The sequence below is a fragment of the Astatotilapia calliptera genome, chromosome 20, assembly GCF_900246225.1.
Source record: "Astatotilapia calliptera chromosome 20, fAstCal1.2, whole genome shotgun sequence".
Taxonomy (NCBI): Eukaryota; Metazoa; Chordata; class Actinopteri; order Cichliformes; family Cichlidae; genus Astatotilapia; species Astatotilapia calliptera.
In genome coordinates this window covers 49,112-59,172 of record NC_039321.1, presented here as the reverse complement: position 1 = coordinate 59,172, position 10,061 = coordinate 49,112, and the positions used below count along the sequence as shown (strand labels likewise).

The following is a 10,061-nucleotide window of genomic DNA, read 5'->3' as shown; positions in this document are numbered from 1 at the left end:
TCTCATCCCCTGATTACTGGTGTGTGTATTTAAGCCCTGTGTGTTCTCCTGCCTGTTGCCGGTTCGTCTGTGTTCCTCCGTGTCAGTCTGTGTAACTCCGTGTCAGTCTGTTACCCTGTGTTCCACGGTGTCCTGTTCCTCGTCTGCGGCTCTCTGCTATTCATCAGCCATTGTCATATGCTCCCAGGTCTGTTATTTTAGTTCTCCCAGTTTAGGTGTCTTTAGTTGTTTGTTATGCCCCACTGTTTGTTTGCCACTACACCTCTGTAAATAAAACCACCGGTATCTCATCCACTGCCTGCATCTTGGGTCCTCCTCCTAAATCCACACGGCTCGCCTCGGCAGCCGTGACACCCTCTGAGGATTATCTGAGTACTTCTAACATTACACAAAGCAAAGGTCTCCATCAGTGTTCATGAAATGCTGGGTTTATCCTTCTTGTGAGGGAGCTGCTGGTGAAGATCACGAGCCCTGCTTGATCCTGGCGACAAGTTTCAGTCTTCCTGGTGTTTCTGAAATGATGCCTCTCACTGTGGGTCAACAGAACTTCTGGCACAGGACAGCTGTAATGAAAGAAATTGAAGTTTTGAAAAAAAAAAATCTTGGAAATGCCCTAAATGTGAGAAGCAGATTTTGTATTTACTTTTCTTTTGCCAATCAAGATAACAAAGTATAATTTTCACCATACAATTACTAACCTTGTCATCTCCTGCACTGTCTGTTTTGGGCTCTGGGCTCATCCTTCCCAGCACTCATGAGACTGCTTTGATGCACTGTGGTATGAGGTGCTAACCTGTTGACAGTGTTGGGAAGGTTAATTTTAAAATGTATTCCACCAAAGATTATAGAAGTAATGTATTCTGAATACTTTACAACTACATGAATGTACTATTGCTGTGTGATTTATTACTATTACTGAAGGCTACTCGCCATACCAACACCAACTAGATGTTAAAATCTTAATATAAATGAGTAACAGTAGGTGGACATTAGGTAAGGCTGCACTTTTTGCAGCGATCTCGTGTAGAAAACTATTCAGCGCGTATATAAAACAGGTCAGCGGCTCCGAACCGTAGTAAAGGGACCTCTGACTAATACGTCGGGTTCCGTGTCGGGCTCAAAACTAGCTTTACTTTGTTGTCTGGGTCAAGTTTGCTAGTGAGAGACAGAGAGAGGCGTTGAAAGGCTGCTTAATGTTTCGGAGGAAAACACGAACACGGTGTACAGTTGAGTCTTAACAGCTTACTTACAGCTGGGCTCGTCAGGCACTCTTTTTGGCTTTAGTGGTTATTAATATATTTACATGCTTCCAGCTCCCGTTTCTGCTCCGTGACAGCTCATACTTTTCCTTTCTCTCCCTCCCTCGCTCACAGACAGGATGGCAGTCCATTCTCCCTGCAGCACGGACTACACTGCCCATGAGACTACATTGTTTAGGGCGATGCCTGTAATACTCTGCTATTGCCTTCATATTAAATAATTTTTGTAAAATAATTTTTAGAGGCTCTTATTGCGTTTTGTGTTTGGGTTTCCACCAGCGTGGAATTACCAAAAATAGAGAGACCATAGCCTAACATATGAAACAGGAAAATACCGCCATGTAATTGATATATTTCAACAAACTAACTGTATTCTCAATATCACCTATTGAACGGTAACTGTAACGGATACATTTACTCATATTTTGTATTTTAAATACGTAACGCTGGTGCATGTATTATGTTACTGCCCAACACTGCCTGTTGAGATCCTGAGATCCGCTCCTAGAACACCGGCCTCCAACTCCTGAAGAGACACGGGTGTCCCTAAATTACCAAATATTAGCTTCAGGCTAGCTTGCTACGACGTATAGGCTAATACCAGCATTTTACCACTTCACCAGATGTAGCTAAAAAAACTAAACTAATGTCCAGTCGAGTGGGACAGGAAGAAAAGATGACAAAAAATGATTACTTACTTGCGGTTTGGAGGTTCAAGCTGAAATTGAAGCAGCCATTGAAAGATGGGAAGAGAGAAAGATGGCAGCTTGGTCAGCACTAGTGGCCTCTATAATGTATGCAAATACATGCGGGTCGGAAACCACGCCCCGCCCCCAGCGCGCCCCCGGACAAAACAGTGCCAGCAGATTGAAACCAAAAAATGGATTGAAACCGAAAAAAAAAATTGTAAGCGAAAACAAAAAAATTACAGTTTCAATTAATTGTTTTTCACTATCAATTTTTTTTTCGGTTTCAATACAAGATTTTTCAGTACATTTATTTCAGTTACAATAATTTTTTTCGGTTTCAATATTTTTTTCGGTTTCGTTTCAAGGTGGCATCGTTCTGATTCCATATAATATCACTTCAAAAAGAGGTGATCCAGTAATGCTGCACTAATAAATTATACTAACTATTCACTTTAGCTAAAGTTATTAAGTTAGCTAAAGAGTTGGGATGCTGTGTAAGACATAAATAAAGCTAAAATACAAAGGTTTGGACACCGTTTTGCATGTTTCCCTACTGTAGACTGCAAGCATACAGATCTCTGAGAGGGTCCAAGATGACAACTTTGGAATTCTACTAGAAACAGTCGATCATATTTGTTTGTCAAAGCTGAATCCAGGGCAAACTACGCTAAATTAGTGTTTTTAACTAACAGCTACAGTAAACACAAAAGTTACTGTACAGCTATCATTTGTTAACATGACGCTTCTTCTTATACATGTAATACATTTATTACCAACCTGAGAGTTTATCCGCTGGTCATTCGACATGACTCCTGAAGTCTTAATTCAGCTCAAGATGCTGTAGATTCCCGTCAGTAACACTTTCGGTCTGCTAGTAAAACGCAGTTCTGTTAATCTGCGCTTATTACTCTTCAACCGGAACTGAAACTGAATGGTAAGAAGTGAATCTGAAATTATTCGAGAGCTAAATTTTTAAAGGATAAAATACGGTTTCAAAGCAAATGAATTCATTTTCAAAATATAAAATTTAATTTCAATTTAGTGATGGTCATTTTTAAACCATTAAATTGAATTTCAAATTAGGCTAATTCAAATTCAGTTTTTAAAAGCATTTATTCAAGTTACAATTCACATTCAATCTGAGCAATTCAAATTCGAATTTAACTTATTCAAATTCAGTTTCTGATTGCACAGATTTCTGCCCATAGGTGTGGGTATTAAATGAACTGCACTTGAATGGTTCAGATCCTATTTAGCTGATGGAAGTTTTTCTGTCAGGTTCAGTGGCTCTTCATCCACACACCCCCTCCCCCCCTTTACATGTGGGGTCCCTCAAGGATCTATCCTGGGTCCAGTACTCTTTCCTCTTTACATGCTCCCATTAGGCTCTATTTTCAGGAAACATGGAATCTCAATTCACTGTTATGACGATAATTCTCAAATTTACTTTCCTCTTAAAAAGAATTCTACGGACTCTCTAAAAGTTTTGCTAGACTACCTTGATGACATTAAATCATGGTTTGCATTAAATGTTTTGAATGTAAACCAAAAAACTGAGACTGTAGTATTTGGACTTTCTGACCCGCGCTTTTCTCTTAAGGTTGACCTTGGTCCTCTGGAAAAGTCCAGAAATCCCTTTGCAAAGAATCTTGTAGTGTTCTTTGATTGCAGCTTTTCATTTGAGAAACAAATAAATTCTGTTGTTACAGCCAGCTTCTTCCAGCTCAGGGCACTTGCAAAAACTAAAAACATTTTTGTCATTTACTTTGAGAAAGTGATCCATGCATTTATTTCATCCAGGCTTGACTACTGTAATAGTCTTTATTTTGGTATCAGCCAGGCACTGCTCTTTCGTCTTCAGTTAGTTCAAAATGCTGCAGCCCGACTCTTGACAGGTGCTCGTAAACATGACCACATTTCCCCAGTCTTGGCTCATTTACACTGGCTTCCAGTAGGTTGTAGAATTGATTTTAAGATTTTATCGCTTGTTTTTAAATCTCTAAATGGATTAGCTCTGTCATACCTCTCTGATCTGTTAACTAAAAATACTCCAAACAGAACTCTCAGGTCAGCTGATAAGTTGCTTCTACAGGAAGTGCAGAATTATTAGGCAAGTTGTATTTTTGAGGAATAATTTTATTATTGAACAACAACCATGTTCTCAATGAACCCAAAAAACTCATTAATATCAAAGCTGAATGTTTTTGGAAGTAGTTTTTAGTTTGTTTTTAGTTTTAGCTATTTTAGGGGGATATCTGTGTGTGCAGGTGACTAAACAAAACAAAAACAAATCAGCGACCAATATAGCCACCTTTCTTTGCAAGGACACTCAAAAGCCTGCCATCCATGGATTCTGTCAGTGTTTTGATCTGTTCACCATCAACATTGCGTGCAGCAGCAGCCACAGCCTCCCAGACACTGTTCAGAGAGGTGTACTGTTTTCCCTCCTTGTAAATCTCACATTTGATGATGGACCACAGGTTCTGTACTGTGGAGTACTTGGACGCGTGTGATGGAGCATTGTCCTGCATGAAAATCATGTTTTTCTTGAAGGATGCAGACTTCTTCCTGTACCACTGCTTGAAGAAGGTGTCTTCCAGAAACTGGCAGTAGGACTGGGAGTTGAGCTTGACTCCATCCTCAACCCGAAAAGGCAAGGCAAGGCAAGTTTATTTGTATAGCACAATTCAACAACAAGGTGATTCAAAGTGCTTTACAGAGACATTAGAAACAAAGACAAATAAAAAGCATGATTTAAAATTGATTAAAACAAGCAAACTAACTAACTAACTAACAACAAACAAAACAGTATATAAAATCAAAACAGATAAAATCAGAACAATAGATAAAATCAGTAGTTAAATGTAAGTTTTGAAATTTAAGCTTAAAAGTGTGGATTTGGTGCTTTATTCAAATGCAGCTGAGAATAGGTGAGTCTTCAACCTGGATTTAAATAAACTGAGTGTTTCAGCTGATCTGAGGCTTTCTGGGAGTTTGTTTCAGATATAAGGAGCATAAAAGCTGAATGCAGCTTCTCCGTGTCTGGTTCTGACTCTGGGAACTGATAAAAGACCAGATCCAGATGACCTGAGGGATCTGGAAGGTTCATACTGGGTCAGGAGGTCACTGATGTATTTTGGTCCTAAACCATTCAGAGCTTTATAGACCAGCATCAGAACTTTAAAGTCTATCCTCTGACGGACAGGCAGCCAGTGTAAAGACCTCAGAGCTGGACTGATGTGGTCCACTTTTTTGGTCTTAGTGAGGACTCGAACAGCAGAGTTCTGAATGAGCTGTAGTTGTCTGACTGATTTTTTAGGTAGACCTGTAAAGATGCTGTTACAGTAGTCAAGCCTACTAAAGATGAATGCATGGACTAGTTTTTCCAGGTCCTGTTGAGACATCAGATCTTTTATCCTTGAAATATTCTTGAGGTGATAGTAAGCTGATTTTGTTATTGTCTTAATGTGTTTTTCTAAGTTTAGGTCTGCATCCATCACTACACCCAAATTTCTCGCCTGGTTTGTGGTTTTTAGATGTATAGATTGAAGTTCTCTGGTGACCTGTAATCGTTTTTCTTTGGCGCCAAAGACTATTACCTCAGTTTTGTTTTTGTTTAGCTGGAGAAAATTGTGGCACAACCAGTCATTAATTTCCTCAATGCATTTACCAAGAGCCTGTACAGGGCCTCGGTCTCCTGGTGACATTGTGATATATATTTGTGTGTCATCTGCATAGCTGTGATAGTTTATTTTGTTGTTCTTTATAATCTGTGCCAGTGGGAGCATGTAGATGTTAAACAGAAGGGGTCCCAAGATGGAACCTTGGGGAACTCCACATGTGATACTTGTCTGCTCAGATGTGAAGTTACCTATTGATACAAAGTATTTCCTGTTTTCTAAGTATGTTTTGAACCAGTTTAGTACAGTTCCTGAAAGACCTGTCCAGTTCTCCAGTCGTTTGAGTAATATGTTGTGGTCAACTGTATCAAATGCTGCACTGAGATCCAGTAAAACTAAGACTGACATTTTTCTACTGTCTGTATTCAGACATATGTCATTAAACACTTTGGTCAGAGCGGTTTCAGTGCTGTGGTTCTGTCTAAAACCTGACTGGAAGGCATCGTAGCAGTTATTCTGTTTTAAGAAGTAACTGAGCTGTTGAGAAACTGCTTTTTCAATGATCTTACTTAAAAATGGGAGATTTGAGATCGGCCTGTAGTTGTTCATTTGTGTCTTGTCAAGATTGTCCTTTTTCAGTATAGGTTTTATTACAGCAGTTTTTAGTGGTTCTGGAAACACACCTGATATTAAAGAAAAGTTGACGATCTGTAACAGGTCTGACTCTAAAGTCTTTGAGACCTTTTTGAAAAAACTTGTTGCCAGGACATCTAAACAGCAAGAGGAGTTCAGTTGACCTAAGATGTCCTCCAGGTCTTTGCTGTTACTAGGGTCAAACTGTTTCATGGTGTTTAAACAGTTTTTCGGTGGACACAGTACATATACTGGATCTGCTGTTGATGTACCAATTGCTTGTCTAATTTTTTGGATTTTTTCTGTGAAGAATTTGGCAAAGTCATTGCAGGCCATGGTCGAATGAAGTTCAGCTGCCACTGAAACAGGAGGGTTTGTTAGCCTGTCAACTGTAGAAAATAAGACCCGAGCATTATGGCTGTTTTTAGTGATGATGTCAGAGAAGTAGGACCTCCTTGCACTCCTCAGTTGTAAATTATAATTGTGAAGTTTCTCTTTATAGATGTCGGCCCCACAAGCTCATCTTTGATGATACCAGCCCAAACCAGTACTCCACCTCCACCTTGCTGGCGTCTGAGTCGGACTGGAGCTCTCTGCCCTTTACCAATCCAGCCACGGGCCCATCCATCTGGCCCATCAAGACTCACTCTCATTTCATCAGTCCATAAAACCTTAGAAAAACCAGTCTTGAGATATTTCTTGGCCCAGTCTTGACGTTTCAGCTTGTGTGTCTTGTTCAGTGGTGGTCGTCTTTCAGCCTTTCTTACCTTGGCCATGTCTCTGAGTATTGCACACCTTGTGCTTTTGGGCACTCCAGTGATGTTGCAGCTCTGAAATATGGCCAAACTGGTGGCAAGTGGCATCTTGGCAGCTGCACGCTTGACTTTTCTCAGTTCATAGGCAGTTATTTGGCGCCTTGGTTTTTCCACACGCTTCTTGCGACCCTGTTGACTATTTTGAATGAAACGCTTGATTGTTCGATGATCACGCTTCAGGAGCTTTGCAATTTTGAGACTGCTGCACCCCTCTGCAAGATATCTCACTATTTTTGACTTTTCTGAGCCTGTCAAGTCCTTCTTTTGACCCATTTTGCCAAAGGAAAGGACGTTGCCTAATAATTATGCACACCTGATATAGGGTGTTGATGTCATTAGACCACACCCCTTCTCATTACAGAGATGCACATCACCTAATATGCTTAATTGGTAGTAGGCTTTCGAGCCTATACAGCTTGGAGTAAGACAACATGCATGAAGAGGATGATGTGGACAAAATACTCATTTGCCTAATAATTCTGCACTCCCTGTAGTTGTCCCTAGAAGCAGGCTAAAAAACAGAGGAGATCTGGCCTCTGCGATTGCTGCGCCCAAAGTGTGGTAAGGTCTGCCTCTTGAAATTAGGTTTGAGGTCTTCACTCACCCCGGTTCTGTTAGCCGTCAGGGCTGGGGGGCTGGGAGGAGGTGCTGGCCGTCAGACTGGGGTCTGGGATGCGGGGGCTCCCCGCTACTGCAGAAAAGGAGGTGGTCCGCTTGCCTCCACCCCAGAGAGACCGGTTACATCTCCTGGGTCTAGGTGCGGCTTGCCCCTCTGAGGGCGGGGGTACCTGGACCTGGGATATAGAGTATGTTTGGGGAGTGCGACTGTCTGTGCAGTGTCTATTTGTGTCTGTCTACACGTTGGGTGAGTGCCGAGTATTTGGTGGTGCATATGGGGTGGGAATGCACGTCTGTGTCCGCGTGTGCCTGTTCGTCTGTGTCTATATGTCAGGTTGGGTCTTAGACTCAACCTCTCTGGGTACATCTCAGGCCCTCTAAAGTACGGAGGCCTATCTCCCCTCACCACACTCCCTGCCGGTGGTTGATGCCCTCAGACGTTGGTGTGTTGGTGGTCCTTGTCATCTGGGGCTGGGCGCTCATGTATGTACTGGCTCACTCCTGGTGGCTGATTGGCGGGGCCGGGCGCCTGTGGCCCGGCTGGGCTCCTTCCGGGGGGTGGGATGCCCTCGGGCCTCTGGCCTCTGGGCCTGAAGCTCGGTCCTCTCTGGCACAGCTGGCTGCCGGCAGAGCCCACGGGCACGCCACTGCAACCCCCTCTGGCCTCTGCTCCGTAGCTGCGGGGTGACCTCTCGTTTGGGGCTCTACTCAGCTCTTCCCAGGAGGGTGACACGGGTCCTCCTTGGGTCCTTGTACTCTGGGGCCTCTGGATATCTGGGGCCTGGATCTCCTCCATACCTGCTTCATACCCTGGTGGACGGGGCTATGGCTCCCCACACTCCCTAGCAGATCGTTACATGGAGAAACCTTCGGAATACAAGCATGCTGATCCACACAGGTATGCACACAGGTGTAAATGGTAAATGGCCTGCATTTGTATAGCGCTTTTCTAGTCCATAGGACCCCAAAGCGCTTTACACTACATTCAGTCATCCACCCATTCACACACGGGTGTTCACAGACACGGACTACACCTTTCTTGGCTGCTGCCTCAAAGCACATTGTGCGCTGTCGATCTTGCGTGCTGCACAATATCGTTTATTATTTAGTATCTACTGATATCTACTGCCAGCTAGTTTATTGTGATGGTGCTGTTTTTTTTATTATGTTGCTCTTTGCTGTTTGCTTTCTCTTCTGTTTTTTTTTCTCCATACAGGTGATCCAGGTGTTTTGTTTGTGTTTTTTTTTCTCCCCCCCCTTCTCCACTTTGGTTTTCTTTCTCTCCCTCTCTTTCTTTCATTCTTTCTCCCTGTCCTATCCCCCTGTCATGTCTGTCCCGTTTGTAGCAGCTGAAAATAAAATAAATTCATAATTATAATAAAGGTCAATCAAATGGACCAATATGGCAAGGCCATGATGATCCACTTGGTAAAATAAATCCGCTTGGCATCTTTCTTGGCCTTAAGACAACAATTCTGATGGCTAAAGATCCAGACGGGACACAAAAGAAAAAAAAAAAAAAATTAGGATCTCTCCAACACTTCACATTTTTAAAACACATTTGAAAACACATTTTTACACACTCTCTAGCTTTTAATTGTGACTGAGTTTTGTTTTTACTATGCACAGCACTTTGGTCAACCTGTGTTGTTTTTAAATGTGGTTATAAATAAATTGATTGAATTGAAAAAAATTTATTGACTGACAGCGCACAATGTGCTTTGAGGTAGCTGCCAAGGTGGTGTGTGTATAAGATAAAGGTCTAAATATCTCTTACTCTACTCAGATTTCACAGAGTGTGTATTTGTTAATAATTTGATTTGAATTATTTTGGATGAGGAGATGTAAGATTATGGGGAGCATTTTGTACTTTACAGTTTTGTTTAGTGTAATGTTTACAGTTATATTGTATTTTCTTTCCTTATTTAATTTTTTTACACTGTTCCTTTAATACGTGGTAATTGTGCACAGGGTGAGCGGTTGCGATGGGCACTGTGGAGTAACAGGGCTTTAACTAGCTGTGGAGTCAGACAGTTTTCTTACCGTGTTTGGCAGTGTACAGGAACATTCAGATGGATTACTGTATTTCAAGACTGTGCAAATAAATGTTTGCATGTTTGTTTTCAACTACAAGCGGACTTTGTGGATTATTTTCAACTGCACAAGGACACGCGTGCGGCCTGACTTCCACCGTAATAGTGTGGTTTGTGTCTATGAACAGTGTACACCTGTGTGCACACCTGTGTGGATCAGCACGCTTGTATTCAAAAGGTTTATCCATGTAATGATCTGCTAGAGGGTGTGGGGAGCCATAAACCCCGCCCCCCAGGGCATGAAACAGGCATGGAGGAGATCCACATCCCAGGCATCCAGAAACCCTAGAGTGCGAGAGCCCATGGAGGACCACTGGAGGGGCATTCATGCCAC

The 10,061-nt window shown here is 42.1% G+C and overlaps 1 long non-coding RNA gene across 1 annotated transcript; it reads right to left on the bottom strand.

Annotated features, from left to right (window-relative positions):
* Positions 1 to 357: 357 nt before the first annotated feature.
* Positions 358 to 2,032, bottom strand: LOC113013854 (uncharacterized). The gene is made up of 3 exons (XR_003270875.1): positions 1,958 to 2,032; positions 699 to 793; positions 358 to 563 (listed from the first exon to the last, which is right to left on the bottom strand). It is a non-coding gene; the product is annotated as an uncharacterized LOC113013854 (long non-coding RNA).
* Between the last annotated feature and the right edge of the window lie 8,029 nt (positions 2,033 to 10,061).